Consider the following 15322-nt stretch of genomic DNA (forward strand, 5'->3'; position numbering starts at 1 on the left):
AATGAATATTCAGGACTGATTTCCTTTAGCACGGACTGGTTGGATCTCCTTAAAGTCCAAGGGACTTTCAAGAGCCTTCGTCAACACCACAGTTCAAAATTATCAATTCTTCAGTGCTCAGCTTTCTTTATAGTCAAACTCTTACATCCATACATGACTACTGGAAAAACCATAGTTTTGATTGGATGGACCCTTGTTGGCAAAGTAATGTCTCTGCTTTTTAATATGCTCTCTAGGTTGGCCATAACTTTTCTTCCAAGGAGCAAGTGTCTTTTAATTTTATGGCTGCAGTCATCATCTGCAGAAATTTTAGAGCCCCCAAAATGAAGTCTGTCACTGTTTCCACTGTTTCCCCATCTATTTCCCATGAAGTGATGGGACCAGATGCCATGTTCTTAGTTTTCTGAATGTTGAGCTTTAAGCCAACTTTTTCACTCTCCTCTTTCACCTTCATCAAGAGGCTCTTTAGTTCCTTTTCACTTTCTGCCATAAGGGTGGTGTCATCTGCATATCTGAGGTTCTTGATATTTCTCCCGGCAATCTTGATTCCAGCTTGTGGTTCATCCAGCCCAGCATTTCTCATGATGTACTCTGCATATAAGTTAAATAAGCAGGGTGACAATATACAGCCTTGATGTACTCCTTTTCCTATTTGGAACCAGTCTGTTGTTCCATGTCCAGTTCTAACAGTTGCTTCCTGACCTGCATACAGGTTTCTCAAGAGTCAGGTCAGGTGGTCTGGTATTCCCATCTCTTTCAGAATTTTTCAGAGCTTGTTGTAGTAAGTTCTAGTTTCCTGGCATTTTTGAGATGTATGTCAGGAGGATTTTGGAATCTTTAGTCCAAAAAATTACTGGAAACAAGCTTTTCAGTTACTTTTATAGATAACGAATTCATTTAATTTTCTTTCTTTTATTTATTTATTTATTTATTTATTTTTTCAGTGGGTTTTGTCATACATTGACATGAACCAGCAATAGATTTACACATATTCCCCATCCCGATCCCCCCTCCCACCTCCCTCTCCACCCGATTCCTCTGGGTCTTCCCAGTGCACCAGGCTCGAGCACTTGTCTCATGCATCCCACCTGGGCTGGTGACCTGTTTCACCATAGATAATATACATGCTGTTCTTTCGCAACATCCCACCCTCATCTTCTCCCACAGAGTTCAAAAATCTGTTCTGTACTTCTGTGTCTCTTTTTCTGTTTTGCATATAGGGTTGTCGTTACCATCTTTCTAAATTCCATATATATGTGTTAGTATGCTGTAATGTTCTTTATCTTTCTGGCTTACTTCACTCTGTATAATGGGCTCCAGTTTCATCCATCTCATTAGAACTGTTCAAATGAATTCTTTTTAACGGCTGAGTAATATTCCATGGTGTATATGTACCACAGCTTCCTTATCCATTCATCTGCTGATGGGCATCTAGGTTGCTTCCATGTCCTGGCTATTATAAACAGTGCTGCGATGAACATTGGGGTGCACGTGTCTCTTTCAGATCTGGTTTCCTCAGTGTGTATGCCCAGAAGTGGTATTGCTGGGTCATATGGCAGTTCTATTTCCAGTTTTTTAAGAAATCTCCACACTGTTTTCCATAGTGGCTGTACTAGTTTGCATTCCCACCATACTTAGGAGTATATCTACCTAAAGAAACAAAGACCTATACATAGAAAACTATAAAACACTGATGAAAGAAATCAAAGAGGACACAAACAGATGGAGAAACATACCGTGTTCATGGATTGGAAGAATCAATATTGTCAAAATGGCTATTCTACCCAAAGCAATCTATAGATTCAATGCAATCCCTATCAAGCTAACGGTATTTTTCACAGAACTAGAACAAATAATTTCACAATTTGTATGGAAATACAAAAAACCTCGAATAGCCAAAGTAATCTTGAGAAAGAAGAATGGAACTGGAGGAATCAACCTGCCTGACTTCAGACTCTACTACAAAGCCACAGTCATCAAGACAGTATGGTACTGGCACAAAGACAGAAATATAGATCAATGGAACAGAATAGAAAGCCCAGAGATAAATCCACGAACCTATGGACACCTTATCTTTGACAAAGGAGGCAAGGATATACAATGGAAAAAAGACAACCTCTTTAACAAGTGGTGCTGGGAAAACTGGTCAACCACTTGTAAAAGAATGAAACTAGAACACTTTCTAACACCATACACAAAAATAAACTCAAAATGGATTAAAGATCTAAATGTAAGACCAGAAACTATAAAACTCCTAGAGGAGAACATAGGCAAAACACTCTCCGACATTAACCACAGCAAGATCCTCTATGACCCACCTCCCAGAATATTGGAAATAAAAGCAAAACTAAACAATGGGACCTAATGAAACTTAAAAGCTTTTGCACTACAAAGGAAACTATAAGTAAGGTGAAAAGACAGCCCTCAGATTGGGAGAAAATAATAGCAAATGAAGAAACAGACAAAGGATTAATCTCAAAAATATACAAGCAACTCCTGCAGCTCAATTCCAGAAAAATAAATGACCCAATCAAAAACTGGGCCAAAGAACTAAACAGACATTTCTCCAAAGAAGACATACAGATGGCTAACAAACACATGAAAAGATGCTCAACATCACTCATTATCAGAGAAATGCAAATCAAAACCACAATGAGGTACCATTACACACCAGTCAGGATGGCTGCTATCCAAAAGTCTACAAGCAATAAATGCTGGAGAGGGTGTGGAGAAAAGGGAACCCTCCTACACTGTTGGTGGAATCATTTAATTTTCTTCTCCAATCACACACAGAAAATGGAAGTCAGAACTACTTTAATTATGCTGGAAAGTACTGATTCCATTATTTTTGGCATGGGTTTGCTGAAGAAAGGGAAATCTTCAGAACTTAGATCCAAATTCCTGAATCCTGAATCTATTGAGAATTTATATAAAATGATCTACTGTGTTGAATGCCAACTATACCAAAATATCACTAAGCTTGAATTTTGATAAACCAAAGCTGAATTTATTCTTACTGTGGAGAGGAGAATACTACTTTGAGAGACTCTTAGTATCTCAGATGGGATAAGGCAGAATTGTGATATTTGTGAGATTTTGAAGTCTGGTTTAAGGCTGATATTTCAGTGCAGAGATTTGGTTATGATTGGGTAAGAAGTATAATTATTTAGGACTCTTACCCTTGTACATAGCAAGGATTTTGAAATAAGTGTTTTAAAGAGCCTTGGGCTGTAAATTTTCTTTTGAAAATTTGATGGGTATTTCAGGAAGATCTTGGAATGAAAAATAAAGTGATTTGCAACTTTTATATTCCTGGGCAAATAAACTTTTATATTCCTGGAATAGTAAAGTCCTGTTGATGGAAACTAAGACGTATGGGTGTAGACACTCTCAGTTCTGAAGTGTAAAAGAGTCGCTGTTTGAGAATACTTCATAAAATAGGACAGCTTAGTGATGAAGGAGGCCTGGCGTGCTGCGGTTCGTGGGGTCGCAAAGAGTCGGACACGAGTGAGTGACGGGACTGGACTGGGCTGGAATGATGAAGGGGACATCATTCACAGAACCATGCAATGCTGCTCAGCTTGAACAAGATATGGCCATGGTGCTAATGCACTTTTTTTCAACAAGGCTTCTCATTGCAGTGTACGGATAAATGTATTCTCTGAATTTTAATGACAAGACATTTTGGGGTACTTGAGTTTGTAAAATCTGAGGTGTTCAGGAGACTTTTTACTGAGATGTTCATTTTGGTGGCTTTAGACCTATTCCAAGGGTCTTTTTTCTTCTGTAATCCCATCAAAATTCTCAGACTCCCTTACACAGCGACAACCAGAAAAGCCTTTTTTTTTTTGAGGGCTGCAAGCTTTGGATGAAAGGAAAAGAATTCCTAAGGGGACTTCTGGCTTGAATCTTGCTTTTGTGCCTCATAATGTAAAGCTATTGTAAGTTGTTTAAGGCATCATCAACTGGAAGATAGTTCATTGTTTTATGGACTGCAACAAAGAAACCCTGCCAACTGAACTATGTAGTAATGCTCTCTTAACACCTAGAATTTTTATTTTATAGTCATTAAAATAGTTATTTTATATCTAGAGATTTATTTTGATCACATATCATTCTTTAGCTTATATAAAAAAACATATGCCAAATGAATTGTTTTAAGCATTCTTAAGATGCTTTCACATAACATCTCCTACTTTTCGACTTGAAGGCATTGATGTTTTCCAACAAGATAGTCATCTGTGCCATTAAGAATGTTGGTAGTACAATGTCTACTAAGGATATTCCTCTGGTGTTTCTGAAATTCTCTTCCCATGATGAACATTGATGCAATATGTAAACTCTCTTGATCATATGAGCCAATAGCAAAGGAAGATTTTTAGGTAACAATCAGGATTCACATTTCTTCCTCAAATGGTACCTAAGTAGCTTACTGGCTGATATTTATTTCTTCAGGAAAGATAAATGAGCTGGTTTGTATGCAGTCATGGCAACTGTAGCATGGCAACAGCCTGGCTACTGGAAATTCTATGTCATTAATTGTGTTATCTTAGAATGAATGAAATGGAATTTTGCATTGAAAATTTTCTGATTACAGTATTTCTTCTTAACCTTTTCTAATCTCTTCTCTACTATACAATCTTTTAAATTTAACTTGCTTAGTCCTCCAGAAGGACTTCATTCTTACCTCAGACATTTAGCTCTAGGATTGAATACCCTGGCAGGACCGCTGCAGAGCCTTGGAGGGCTAGTCCCCCTTCTTATAAAAGTCTCACCTTGAAGACTATAATGTGCAATCTGCAGAATGATATTTTACTGGTAAAACATATTTTATTCCTGGGTGGTTTAAGAGGAAATTTCAATTCCAAGCTACAACATGACATCAAATTAAGGAACTTTCCTTGGAAAGCTCACCATTTGAGAAAGGGAAGGTGATACTAATATGTCCCTTCTGGATAAAATTATGTTACTCAAGGTGTCCATGTGTGTGAGCTGGACTACCATCTGGTCCTGGAACGAAGTGAGACTAATAAATTCACTTAAAATGTCAGCTTCAGTTTAAAGTATATGAACGGAGTGGTCCCCAAACAGAAAACCCAATAGCTCAGTCCTTTGCTATTCAAGTTTCTTTAACACTCAGCAATAAATTAATTCCCAACTGGTGGAGTAACTTCAGTGGTTCTGACTCCTTTTTAGTGAATTTGGATACTGTCCTGCAGATTATATTTTAAGGGAAAGCATAAAGACAGTTTACATATTTTGGAAATATATTCTTTAGTCTTTAGGAATGTAGCAAAGAATTATATCTACTGTACATCATCAACGATGACTTTTAGGGCATTAACATTTTTTTCTTTATTAATGTATCAGCCATTCTAAGCTTCTACGAAGCTTTGTCTACATTTCAGGATTTACTTAGACTACTGGTCTCAGCTCAATTTTCTCTTTTAATTTAGAAATACAAAAGATTTATATTTTTGGTATGGAGGGGTAAGAGGTTAACCCTTGTTTTTCTTAAGTTGGGAATCCATGCTGGCTCAGTGGTAAAGAATCTGCCTGAGGTGCAGGAGACACAAGTACAATCCCTGGGTCGGGAAGATCTTCTGGAGAAGGAAATGGCAACCCACTCCAATATTCTTGCCTGGGAAATCCCGTGGACAGAGGAGCCTGGTGGGTTACAGACCATGGGGTTGCAGAGTCAGACACGACTGAAGTGACTGAACACTTCTTAAGTTAATATAACAAGATTCATTGGTTCCAGAGCAAAGGCCATAACCTACGCTGAGTATTGAGGGATGGAAAACTCATTATTATTAAACTCATATACTTAAGTGTAAAACCTGATGTTGCTTACTAAATACAAAAGGCATCGCCCATGGTTTCTCTAGGTTTCTTTCTTAGTTTACTTTCTAGTTGAGGATGGAAAACACATGCACAAACTTGTGAATTACAACAGGATCAATGTATATATACAGCAGATTGAGGGGCAACAGCATAAATGCTTACAGATACTGAGGAAGGGTCACTGTTGGCTGGTGAGCCGGAGAGAGTTTAGTGTAGGAGGCATAGTTTGTGGTGAGTTTCAGTGACATTTTCTTCACCCCCCCACCCCGCTTTTACAGGAAACAGGGCAAGCACTTTGATTTTGCATGCTAAAGCTTTCTTTAGTTCATTGGAGTTTCTTGTTGTAGCAAAGCCAGTTGGACTTGGTAAAAATGACTGGGATGGTGCACCAGAAGCCAGCAATTATGTCATTTTTGCTAAAATGGGTGGGGAGTAGGGTGGGAGACTAAACAGGATTCGGCAAGCAACTTTTTGGGGAGCTCTGCCCATCCCATCTCCACTCTTCTCCCAGGTTACATTCTTTTTCTGAACCATCTGACCTTCCAGGGCCCAGTACATAACTGCTCCCTGCCCTGAGGTGGAAAGGTATGGTTCACTGGGCCCATCATGATGGGAAGGGGTCCAAGAGATGGTGAAATGAGTACATTTCCAGGGTCTTCTTTTGCACTTTTGTTCAGACTGGGGACAGGAGGGCAGTGAAGAGTCTCCTGCTTCTTTTACAAAGAACCTCTCTGCCCACTGTTTCCGGCACCTACTGCTTTTCGTCAAGCTTATTTACATAAGAAATACACCAAATGGTAAAAGCCAAGTCACATATAAGCTATATTTGGAAACAGATGATCTCTTATAGCAACCAAATCTCATCTTTTGCATATTGTCAGGTTTCTTACTGATCTCTTAGAGATTCAGAATTGTCATCTAAGCAAGTGTTTGTACATGCAAATTTGCTGCCAAGCCTCTTTTATGCTTTGTCAGTCAGCGTGACACTTGGAATTGTCAGGCATGACCTAAGCTACTTTCAGGGTAAGGAGAGCTTTGGAATTAAGATCTTTTAAAGAAAGTTTAGTCACCAAAGTGAACAGCCAAACCTTGGATTTGGAAGAAAGAAAGCAAAACTGGAGCCCTCAGCACTCTCTGAGGGTGAAACATTCTTCAGTATTACGGAGCAAAAGATCGGACCTGGGCGACTGCCCATTAGACAAAAAACTAGCAAACATGCATAATTTTCAAGAAATAAAAATCGCTACACTTTCTAGTGGGCACATGTGTCTTTCCTGTCCCATTTTATTTGTTTTATGGTATGTTTACTTAGTTGTCTTAAACAGTTACCATTTTACATTTACAAATTTAGTAAAATGTACTAAAGTTAGTAAATTTTATTAGTAAAATCTAATAAAAGCCTATTTGTTATTTAAGAAAAACTAATAAAAAACCCGCCTAATATCACTGCCTCATTCAAGACAATGTTTACATTTAAATACATTTGTATTTCCTTTACTAAGATAGTTCTCTTTTTAAAATAGTTTTTCTTTCAAATCATGGTTACCTTCAGTCACTGCTAAAGAATAATTTTCAAAAAAATATCATGACTCTCAGGAAAATATAAACATATATTAAAGATGATATTAAATGTCTTAATTAATGAGAGAACCAGGAAGATGTTCAGACTTGTTCAAATGAGAATTTGAAAAATTTATAAGTATAAGTAAATAAATAAATAAATATATACACACACACATACAATCAGGAATGCTGACATGAATTTACTATTAATAACTGATGCAGCAAAACTGTTTAATACCCTACAGGATGATGAAATATAATCTAATGATGTACATTTAGGGTCATGTACAGGCTGGGAATAAATTTCTACTAACAAACCTCATTTGCATTGATATAGACAAGAATAATTTACATTACCATTAGTTTTCTGCTATGTGACTTCTACCTCTACAGAGCTTTAAAATTGCCTCATCATTAGAAATACAAAGGTCCATATGTTCAAGGCTGAGGTCTTCCCAGTAGTCACATACGGTTGTGAGAGCTGTTCTGTAAAGCAGGTGGAGTGCTGAAGAATTGATGCCCTCAAACAGTGGTGCTGGAGAAGACTCCTGAGAGTCCCTTGGACTGCAAGATCAAACCAGTCTTTCTTAAGGGAAATCAAACCTGAATATTCACTGGAAGGACTGATGCTGGAGCTGAAACTCCAGTATTTTGGTCATCTGATGCAAACAGCTGACTCATTGGAAAAGTCCCTGATGCTGGGAAGGATTGAGGGCAGAAGGAGAAGAGGGCATCAGAGGATGAGATTGCTTGATGGCATCACCCATGCAATGGACATGAACTTGGGCAAATTATAGGAGATAGTGAGGAACAGAGGCCTGGCGTGCTGATGTCCAGGGGTTGCAAAGAGTTGGGAACAACTGGACGACTGAACAACAACAATCATTAGAAATAGAATCAAATGTACATAGTTAAATAGAATCAGGTAGTCCCTGGCTTCCATAACTCTACTAAAAGGACAGCCAGTAATCTCTTTGCCCATTTCTAACTTTTGGACCATTTTCTTGACATTATATTTAATTGAATTTCTGACTTGATGAGAGGTAAATCTAATCCTTTTCAGATGTCTAATTTGGATGGAGGCCTGCTGGGAAAGATTGAGGGTAGGAGGAGAAGGGGACAACAGAGGATGAGATGGTTGGATGGCATCACTGACTCAATGGACATGAGTTTGAGCAAGCTCCAGGAATTGGTGATGGACAGGAAAGCCTGGCATGCTGCAGTCCATGCGGTTGCAAAGAATCGGACACGACCGAGCGACTGAACCAAACAGATGATGTGCTCTACAACCTTACATTAGTTATGGTGTAAGGCCTAAAATTAAGGTTCAATATTATGTGCTGCCTTGACATTTTAGAAAACAGAGAAGGCCTTGAATGGTCTAATCACAAGTTTTCCTTCCTACTCTTCTCCCATCAATATTGACCTTTAGCCAAACAACTCTTCTTATCCAGGGAACAAGGTACATTACCTGCTTAATCCTGAGTAGAGACGGTGTTCCCTGCCAGCCCACATAATAAATCAATCAAGCCAACCTCCACCTCCTGTGGTAACCAGGTGCGCCTCACCCTCTTGATACTTACAAAGCCTGCCCCCTCAGACTTTGGCTGTCCGTTGTTGTTGGTGTTCAGTCACTAAGTCAGTTCTGACTCTTTGTGACCTCATGAACTGCAGCACACCAGGCTTCCCTGTCCTCCACCGTCTCCGGGAGTTTGCACAACCTCATGCCCATTGACTCGGAGATGCCATCCAACCGTCTCACCATCCTGGCTGTTCACTCTGGTCCTGAGTGCGACCGTTGTGTGTCTAGCTGCAAGGTCCTTGGCTCCCAGGTTATGAGCATCTGTGACTAATGCGACTGTCAGTCTAATCCATTCCGTGATGGGTGCCAGGGTTCAGCCATCCCCAAAGCTGAAAGGTGGGCATCTCTCCTTCATCAGCAGGTAAATAGGAGGAGGTGATTATGACATCAGTTTAGAGAGTTGAATGATAGCAGAGCAGGGAAAGCAAAAGAATATATCTGCGAATAAAAAGACCAAGGTCCAGCTTAAAGGGTAAGTGAAACTCTTGAGTTGAAAGAATGCCCTAGTTTAGGAGAAAATTCATGTATGAATATTAAAACCAAAGAGCAGAGTCTAGCATTTCCAAGAGACTGAGAGGTTTTTCAAAATGATTGGAATGTATGAGAATGAAAAATCATGATTGCATAGTGATAAGCCAGACAGATAAGATATAGCAGTGCAAGCCAAGTTTAGGAATTTAGACCTTATCTTAAAAAGCAACAGGAACATGTAAATCCATGGCTGATTCATGTCAATGTATGACAAAACCCACTACAATATTGTAAAGTAATTAGCCTCCAACTAATAAAAATAAAAGAAAAAAAAAAAAACTGGAAAAAAAAAAAAGCAACAGGAACAATTGAAGAGGGTGTTATGGGATCAGGGCTGTGTTTTAAAGAATCTTTATGGCTTTAACAAAGAATGAAGAATGTTTAGAGGTTGGAAACCAGTTAGGAGGTCATTAAAGCAAATGGGTATAAATGTGGTGTCTTTTCCAAGAATACAAATAGTAGAGATGGAAATAAATGGACTTAATTTACGAAATATTGAGGAAGTAGCAGTTGGTGGGTTTGGTGATGAATTGGATGTGGGTGGAGTTGCCAGATTTAGCAAATAAAAATACAGGATGTCCACTTCTGTTTGATTTTCAGATAAACAACAAATAAATTTTTTAACATAAGTGCATTCCAAGCAATAGTTGGATCACATACAAATTGTTCGTGTTTGTCACATGCAAATTATTCATTGTTTAACTAAAATTCAAATGTATCTGGGTGACCTGTATGTGTGGTTGGGGAAGAAGGATGAGTTAAATGACTCCCAGGTTTTTGAACCATGAACTTGTTAGAGGAGGGAAACAAGGATTTTCTATTTAGTCAGAATATGAATGATTGTTACAAAGCAAACATTCTACAAAGAAAACCTGCATGAAAAATATATCTTTGTCAAGGTGATTTTATATTGTGATTTTCCTCTTAAAGCATATTTTGTTTTGTTTTTTTCCCCTTGGGAAGAAAGGAAGAATTCTTCTAAATGGAATAAAAGATCAGAAGATAAAATTTCAGCACAACTAGCGGTATACTATGGAAGGGAGTTTTGTTTAGGCACAGGTGAACAGGGTTCAGGGTGAGAAGACCCTGATCTTGTATTGTTTCAATGTCAGGCAGCTACAGTTATGCTCATTTCTGCTTCTCATTATGCTTATATGTGAATTTATTTACTAAGAGAAGTTGTTCTACTTAATAATGCTGTAGGGTTTCTTAACTTTCATGGGCAAATAAGTAGAGTTTGGATATTAAATCTCAGCACCTAAAGGTAATGAATCACATAAATTAATTTGGGTTATAAACCATATAAAATGAGTTATAAATCAAAAAGTAAAATCTAAACCTACAGAACTTCTCACAGAAAATGTAGAAGATATCTTCACAATCAGGATGGACACAGATTTCTTAAATAAAAGGGGAAGGAAGAAAACAACTATAGCAGAAAAAAAAAACCTGTAAGTTAGATTTTATAACATTTAAAATTCTGTCTATCAAAGATATTGTTAAGAAAATGAATGGACAAATCATAGATTGGACAAAATATTAAAAATACATATAACTGACAAAGGACTTGTATTAAAAAAAAGTCTTGAAACTCCTAAATCTCGATAATAAAGGGCAAAAATAGGCAAAAAACTTATTTATTATTTGCCTAATAAAAATAGGCAAAAAGCAAAAAGAGATATTTCACAAGAGAAGATATATGAACAGACAATAAACTCATGGAAAGATAATCAACTTTGTTAGTGTTTGGGGAAATGTATTTTCCTGAAGACTACAATGAGATAGCACTTAACACCCACTTGAATGGCTAAAATTAAAAAGGCTGACAGTACTGTTGGCGAGGATGTGGAACAATTGGAACTCAGACATGCTGGTGGGAGAATAAAATGGTACAACCTCTTTGGACAATGGTTTGGCAGTTTCTTATGTGATCTGACCTAGAAACTCTCTCCTATGTTCTTATACAAGAGAAATAAAACACACACCCACAAGAAAATTTATATAAGAATATTCATGGATTTTTTTTCATGATAAACCCAGACAGAAAGAATCCAAATAGCTATCAACCAGTGAATAAACAAGTTGTAATGTGACCATACAATGCAGTAACACTCAGTTAAAAAAAAAAAAAAAAGAACAACACAGAACAATGTGGGTGCATGTCAAAACTTCGAGTGAAAGAAGCCAGGTGCAGAAGAGAACATACTGTACTATTCCTTTTATATGACTTTATACGATGCTACAGAAACATGAACAGTGGTTGCACAGAGGTAATCTAAAGTGGGATAGACTGGAAAAGGGCAGGGAGGAAATTTCTGGGGTAATGCAAGTGCTATGTTATCTTCACTGGGTGATGGTTATATACATATTTTCCAACATTAATGGAACTCTACACTTATAGTGGGGCTTTTCTGGTTGTTCAGAAGTGAAGAGTCCACCTGCCAATGCAGGAGACACAGTTTCAATCCCTGGGCTGGGAAGATCCCCTGGAGGAGGAAATGGCAACCTACTCCTGTATTCTTGCCTGGGAAATCCCATGGACAGAGGAGCGTGGCAGTCTACAGTCCATGGGATCGCAAGAGCTGGACACGACTAAGCCACTAAAATAACAGCAACAACAAATACTCTTAAAAACTAGGCATTTTCCTCCACGTAAATGATGAGCCAATTAAAAAGATGATAGAAAAATAGACAGAGAGAGAGTTCATTCTTATTTTGTGAGTAGAATACATGACACATGAAAATGCAAAGGCAATGCAAGTTGTTCATGGGTGAGAAGGGTAAGAGGCTCAAGTGTGCCCTCTTGATTCTCTTAATCTCATTCACATTTCTTAAGCTCATCTCCTCTCTGAGACAATGTGGATAACATTACACATGTGAACCATCTTAGTAGAAATCCAAGTGGTAAGTAAGTAACAGTAAAAGTAATAAGTAATATCAGTCCTTTTCTCTTTATCATATTTTTTACCCTGTGGTGATTTATTAATGAGCTTAAAGAGTGTGTTCTAATCAGGTCCCATAGGGTTGGTCTCATGGACACAGATTCAGTCAGTAGTACCTAAAAAGAGTGAGGGTCTTGAGAGAAGACGTATACATATTTAAATAACACCATGTTTATGAATTACATGACACTATTTTCAAATATTTTGCTTGTTTAATCACTGGGAAGACTTTTTAAGAAAAGAGCTACTCAGAAATACTTCTTCTTATAAAGAACTATTTTCAATTATATTTTTCTCTAGAAAATATTTTCCCCAGGAATAAACCTCTGTCCTATGCTTTGTGGAAGACATTTTAAAGACAATGTTAGTAACAGAAAATTTTCACAGCTTCTCAAGTAATGCTTCCCTCATAGCTCAGTTGGTGAAGAATCTGCCTGCAATGCAGGAGACCCCAGTTCGATTCCTAGGTCGGAAGATCCACTGGAGAAGGGATAGGCTACCCACTCCAGTATTCTTCGGCTTCCCTTGTGGCTCAGCTGGTAAAGAATCCGCCAGCAATGTGGGAGACCTGGGTTTGATCCCTGGGCTGGGAAGATCCTCTGGAGAAGGGAAAGGCTATCCACTCCAGTATTCTGGCTTGGAGAATTCCATGGGGAATATACAGTCCGTGGGGTCACAAAGAGTCGGACACGACTGAGCGACTTTCACTTTCAGTTTCAAGTAATGCTGAGATGACATGTCTTATCAAGATAACTGAAATGAAATACAAAGGTACAGCTTTGTAGCATGTAAGTTAAAACTAATGAATTCATGAAATTCTGACCATATTATTTACAGATGAAACATTCAAGCATCTCTCACATTTGTGGTGAGGATTTGCTAGAGATATTAAAAGGAAATCTTGTCTTATGGAGATTCCTGTAGCGTACTATATCTTCAGTGTTGTTCAATCACTAAGGCATGTTCGACTCTTTGCAACCTCATGTAGTTGTAGCCCGCAAGTTTCCTCTGTCCATGGGTTTCTCCAGGAAGAATACTGGAGTGGGTTGCTGTTTCCTTCTCCAGGGGATCTTCCTTACACAAGGATCAAACCCAGGTCTAAGACTTTACAGGCAGACTCTTTACCATCTGAGCTACTAAATTTCTTTCTCTCAGTAAATTTAAGCCTTGTTAAATAATCACTCTACTGAATGAGGAATAAGGGACATACTATTTCAGTTTAAAGTGTTATGCCATTTCCCCTTAAATAAACAATGAAAAAATGAAGAGAGGATGTATTTTGCTTTTTTACTTAACAGGTTTATAAATGTTACCTAATTTTAACATGGATAATAAATAAGTAAATGAATACTGTTTCTGTATACACTTCTATTTTAAGGCCCATGTACTTACTATGTAATACAATTTTATAACTCAAGCCAAATGATATTGTAAGGAAAGAGACATGGTACACGCTGAAACTGAAACCCAGATCCAAATGTGCCCGTGAGAGCCTGGAAATTAAAAAGAAATGTTGAGAAGGGCTTTGAACTTCCACAGTGCATAGAATGGCTCAAATTAACTAGACTTCAAGAGACTGGATTACTCTCACTAGCTGGTGATTTATAGGCGCTTAATATCTAAAATTTACCACCTTTCTGAGTTTACTATATCTTCCAATTGGGTCTTCTAGGTATAAAATTATATCACCTGTAAGAACTGCAGTGGTGTTTTCTTTCCCTTTAATATTTTCACTTTTAATTTATTTTTATATTGCATTTCATTGACTGGTACTTACAGGAAAATAATTATGGAAATGAGCATCTTTGCCTGTGATGGAATTTAATAGGAATCATTTTTAAGTTTCACCATTAGACCTGACTTTTGCTTATTTTATTTAAATATACATAAAGGTGTGTTATTTTCTGCATTAAATTAATAGGCATCTATTCCTATTCTCTGTCCATGGAATTCTCCAGGTAAGAACACTGGAGCTGGTAGCCATTCCCTTCTCCAGGGAATCCTCCTGACCTAGTGATCAAACTTACATCTCCTGTATCACAGGTATATTCTTTACTGTCTCAGCCACCAGGGAAGCTCAAAGTAAGAAAAGTAGTAAAAAATAGAGCTAAGCTTTAAAAATTAAGTTTTGAGTAGCTATTAGGAAGTCAAATTATTTTTCTCTTTTGACTTATAAATGTGATAAATTATAAAGTTTTACTGTATATTTTATTTGCACATTTTATTTAGTATGTTAAAATCTATGCTCATTAGTGACATTTGCCTATATTTTTGTGAAACATAGAATTTTGTTATTACTAATATCATTATACATCAGTCAGCCAGTCCAGTCAGTTCAGTTGCTCAGTTATGTCTGACTCTTTGCAACCCCATGGACTGCAGCACGCCAGGCCTCCCTGTCCATCACCAGCTCCTGGAGCTTACTCAAATTCATGTCCATTGAGTCGTTGATGCCATCCAGCCATCTCATCCTCTGTCGTCCCCTTCTCCTCCCACCTTCAATCTTTCACAGCATCAGGGTCTTTTCCAATGTCATTATTTTTCATCAGGTGGCCAAAGAATTGGAGTTTCAGCTTTAGCATCAGTCCTTCCAATGAATATTCAGGACTGATTTCCTTTAGGATGGACTGGTTGGATCTCCTCACAGTCCAAGGGACTCTCAAGAGTCTTCTCCGACACCACAGTTCAAAAGCATCAATTCTTTCATACATAATATGATGCATGATTATTATGTATGATATGATTATACATAATCATACATAATATGATTATACTTAATGACTTTTCTTTTTGTAAGATAAGGGATAGTTTGAACAACAAAACATTACTTATTAAACATTTGAAAAAATTCACCTTTAAA

This window comes from Cervus canadensis, chromosome 27 (assembly GCF_019320065.1).
Source record: "Cervus canadensis isolate Bull #8, Minnesota chromosome 27, ASM1932006v1, whole genome shotgun sequence".
In the NCBI taxonomy this organism is placed as follows: domain Eukaryota; kingdom Metazoa; phylum Chordata; class Mammalia; order Artiodactyla; family Cervidae; genus Cervus; species Cervus canadensis.